The sequence below is a fragment of the Rattus rattus genome, chromosome 3, assembly GCF_011064425.1.
Source record: "Rattus rattus isolate New Zealand chromosome 3, Rrattus_CSIRO_v1, whole genome shotgun sequence".
NCBI lineage: Eukaryota > Metazoa > Chordata > Mammalia > Rodentia > Muridae > Rattus > Rattus rattus.
The window spans coordinates 120,947,544-120,952,412 of record NC_046156.1 but is presented as its reverse complement, the minus strand read 5'-3'; the positions used below and the strand labels follow the sequence as shown (position 1 = coordinate 120,952,412).

Sequence of the window (4,869 nt, the reverse complement as noted above, 5' to 3'; positions counted from 1 at the left end):
ACTGAGAACGGGACCCCCATTGAAGGAATCAGAGAAAGGACTGGAAGAGCTTGAAGGGGCTTGAGACCCCATATGAACAACAATGCCGACCAACCAGAGCTTCCAGGGACTAAGCCACTACCTAAAGACTATACATGACTGACCCTGGGCTCCAACTGCATACGTAGCAATGAATAGCCTAGTAAGAGCACCAGTGGAAGGAGAAGCCCTTGTTCCTGCCAAGACTGAACCCCCAGTGAACGTGATTGTTGCTGGGAGGGCGGTAATGGGGGAAGGATGGGGAGGGGAAGCCCATATAGAAGGGGAGGGGAAGGGGTTGGGGGGTGTTGGCCAGGAAACCGGGAAAGGAAATAACAATCGAAATATAAATAAGAAATACTCAAGTTAATAAAGATAAAAAAAAAAAGAACTACTTCTTCAGGATTCTGGTATATACTGAAGAACACCTGAGACTTCAAAGGTTGTGGACTAAGTAAATACTGGATTTAGACATTGTTTTATGTATATATTTGTCTTCATAGTTTTAGGTTTTTCAACAAATTATTTTTATTTGATTTTTTAAAATGTCCATTTCAAATGTAATCCCCTTTCCTGGTTTTACATCCATTAATCCTCATCCTAAGACCGCTTCTTCTATTAGGTTGTTCCCCAACCCATCCACCCTTCTATAACAGAGAGGGAACAAGAATTTAAGAAGGTAGAAGTGTCAAGGAAATTACAAGTACAGGACTCACAGACTTAACTAAACCTAACCCTGTACCATGGAGGCCCACAGAGCCTAAACAGACAATCAGGGAGATCAAATGGGTTCAGACGCTAGGCCGTGGGCATATATGTTATGGTTGAGTAGCTTGCTACTCTTGTGGGGTTCCTAACAATGAGAAAGTAGCCTGAATCTCTTCTGGATTGCTGTTTGTGTGTTCTGTTCCCTCAAGAGTGCAGTAAGGTAAAATATTAATTAGTCAGATAAGACTACAGGCTGTGATTGCTGATTTCGCAGTGGGAGAAGGATCAGAACTGAAAGTTTTAGAGAGGGAAAGGGGGAGGGAGTGACAAGACAGAAGATGAGAGAAGATGGAGGAAGAAGATGAACCAGAACCACATGGGCTGAAAGAGGCCCAGGTAGCTGTGAAAGGGCAATAGAGTAATGTAGGATACATTTGTCCCATCTGGGTGTGTAGCTTGTATTTATATCAGTTGAGTTTTCAATTCTTTGTGTAGGCATTTTGGCAGTTGAGAATTTACTGTTATCAATCTGACTGATAAGTTATAAGCCTCTGGAGTTTTCATTTCATGGGGTAACAGGGACTTGTGGGAGCAGCAGCCAGTTTTCTACAGGATTTAAAAAGGGTGCAGTTGCCCTGAGAAGATCTGGGCATTTCAGAACCCAGCTAGCCACAGAAACCATGGGGGCATGTTAGACCACAATTACTGATTAGCTGGACAGAACATTGATTGCTTATTATAATTATATGCTCCATTTTTCTGACTCTTTTGCCTGCTTTGGGGACCCCTTTCCTCCTACTGGGTTGCATTGTCCTGCCTTAGTAAGATTGATCACAATAAGCAAAGTACACTGGTGATGGCCATTCCTATTCCCATCTGGACTAACTCTGGAATTAAGTAAAGTCTAAAACTCATAGACATAACTTCTATTTATATATCTTAAGTTGAAGTAGATAGAGCCATTTCAGGCTCTTAGGCTTTATTTTATAGTTTAGTGTCTACTTTATATAGTATTTAGATACATGATATTAGTAGATAGATAAAGATATACTATGTATACTGTTTATTATAGCATTAGTATAGAATCAATGTTATTTAGAGCAAAGAAGTGGAGTTGAGTAAGGAAGAGAAGGGAATAGAGGCAGAAAAAGACAGACATACATACAGAAAGGGTGTGAGAGAGAGGGAGGAAGAGGAAAAAGAGAGAAAAATAATAAGAGTTGCCAGTCAGGAACACATGGAGAAAGAGGGGGAATGGGGAAGGGAGACAGGGAGAGAGAGAAGAGGGAGGGGAGGAGAGAGAGAGAGAGAGAGAGAGAGAGAGAGAGAGAGAGAGAGAGAGAGAGGTGTTATAGACTCAGGGAGAGTAAGAGTAAGAAGGAATGAGAGAGTAATGAGGGGGCAAGCATCTCTTTTATAATGAGTCATGTCTACCTGGCTGTTGCCAGGTAACTGTTGGGTGGAGCCTAGGGGGAATGCTAACATTCCTTGATCATGGATTAATTTAAAATAAAAGGAAAAATTAGAGAGACGATGGTAGAGCAGGAATAGAGTCATCATAATCTTTGCCTACTTCCTGCTGTCTTTGTGATGATGTGTCTCTCAGAAACCAAAAAAAATATGGATGGCAATGTTGATCCTGTCATAGGAGAGTTGTCTGTTTCCTTGTTATCAAGAGACTGTGGAACCATCTCTAGGTAGAGGAGCAGGTGAAGTTGAAGCGTCTGTGCCTGTGAGAGTAGATTGGAATATGTGGGTTGCTTCTCTGAACCATCATGAATGTTGATTTTAAGTAATCCCCTGGAACCGCTATCTAAAAAAGAACTAATTAGGTTTAGAAAAGAACGGTTTTAGATACTCTTAGATCTTGGTGGTTGTGGTGAGGAAAGTTTCAATCCCAGGAAACAGGAGAGAAGTCCGACCATCTGGAATAGGTCAAAAGTGTAAACTTAAGGCTACTGATTGACAGGTTTACTTGTCCAGATGGAGTCTGTTTGGTCCATGGGAGATAGACATGATTGTGTTTCTTGGAGATTGTAAGTTTACAAAAGAGACACATTTGTTAACAGCATGAGCAGTTTTTAAGCTGAGCTTAGGGAAGACAAAAACATTTCCTAGAAGAACAGATAGAGAAGTACTTTTACTTATGTCTAGGAGACTGAATAAATAAAAATTTAGTATAATGGGAAACAATTTGAAGCATGTATTGAAAAGGCAATTAGAGGAAACTGTAAAATTTGATGACTGTGTGAATATAATTGATCATATACCTTAGTATGAGAAACATCTCTTTTTTTGTACTTCTTTCTCTTTTTTGGATATATTTCTTTATTTACATTTCAAATGTTATTCCCTTTCCCTGTTTCCAGTCCATAAGGCCCCTATCCCTTTCCCCACTCCTAACCCATAAGTGTTCCTCCCTCATACATGACCCCCATAGAACCCCCAACTTTCCCCTGCACTGAGAGTCCAACCATGGCAAGACCAAGGGCTTCCCATTACACTGGTGCCCAATAAGGCCATTCCCTGTTACATATGCAGTCAGAGCCCTGGGTCAGTTCATGTATCATCTTTGGGTAGTGGTTTAGTCACTGGAAGCTCTGGTTGGTTGCCATTATTGTTCTTTATGGGGTTGCAAGCCCCTTCAGCTCTTTAAATCCTTTCTCTAATTCCCCCAAAGGGGGTCCTGTTCTCAGTGCAGTGGTTTGCTGCTAGTGTAAATTTATCACAGATAAGAGTAAGATTACTCTTGTCTTCACTAAAGAATCTTAAAAACTGCCACTCAGAACAAGTCTCCTGATTCAAACAAAGATGGTGCAGACACAAAATAGAAACAATCTATTTGTTCACACGGACACTCACATGTTCTGGTTTGTCTATTTTAGTCTTTTGAGACAAGTCTCACTAGGTAGCCCGGGTTAGTCTTGAACTTGTCAAGTAGCTTGAGCTTGCCCTACCCTTGTGATCTACCTGCATTTGACTCTAGAGGTCAAAAAAACCCTATTTTTGAGCCATTTCTGTTGATAAGAATCCAAGCTGCATATCTCAGTGTTATCTTGATTTAATAGGAAGGCCCTCACACAGGAAACAAAGTTAAGTCCTCACACACAGCAAAATGTTCTTGGGATGACTATCCTAAGTCAATGTCTTTTCATTGCATATGTACTCTCCAATGTCTGCTTGATGGAACATGACAAGTACCATGGGTTGCACTTTTCTGCAGTCTTAGGTAGATTTGTTGCCACCCTAAAACCCAAAGGAAAATCTGCCATGGAGTAAACCACTACTCCCTGGTACTGAGATGGATATTCATTGAATTGACCCTGACTGGTTTCCAACACATGGTTGCCATACAAGAAGGATTGCTCTGCTCCAGGCTTTATCCATACTTTATACTTGCCATAGGTGCAAGGTAATCCAGAATTGTAACATACAACCAGAACTTGTGGGTTTTAGTAAACTTTCTAAAACTCGTCCCCAGGGACACTAGCTTATTCAGAGTTGTTGGCGTCCAGCTTAGGCATCAACACAATCACATAATACACTCAGTTGGTATGGAGCCAGAAACAGGTGGTGCCATCCAGTCTGTCCACTAGGAGTTGTAGATTCTCTCCAGTGTATTTCTCAATCTTCTCAAACAGTACCCAGGCCACTTCTTCAGTTAAAGGCCTCATTTTCCCCCTAGCTTGGCTTCCAGGATCTTCGAACATAATGGCAGGTATTTTATTTGTAGCAAGGAAGGTCATTTGAAAACGGATTATAGGCAAGGCATGGCTAGAAACATTTTTTTAACCTAGAAACAATACAAAGAGAAAACTTCAGCATTCTGGAAAAGGCAAAAAGTGTGTCAAAGTCTGGCACCGTATTGATGAATGCAGATCAACAAGGGATAGGCAAGGTTACCCTTTAACATCTAAAAAGGAGTCCTCCTGTAGGCCCTGATATCAAATTAGATTTAATCATTCTGTGCCAGTAAAGGTGGTGTGTTGGAGGGGCCTGAGCTAGCTAGAATAGAATAAAGACCCTGATTTAACTTGTTTCAGATTGGCTCCTCTCTGTGTTTTAGGAGATTACTAACATTGTATGTGCTGGAGTTGCAGCCTGAATGACTTACACTACAAATCTGGTAGCATCTCATACATG

The 4,869-nt window shown here is 41.1% G+C and overlaps 1 pseudogene; it reads right to left on the bottom strand.

Moving 5' to 3' along the window:
- Nucleotides 1-3,861: 3,861 nt before the first annotated feature.
- Nucleotides 3,862-4,400, bottom strand: LOC116895540 (annotated as a pseudogene).
- Between the last annotated feature and the right edge of the window lie 469 nt (nt 4,401-4,869).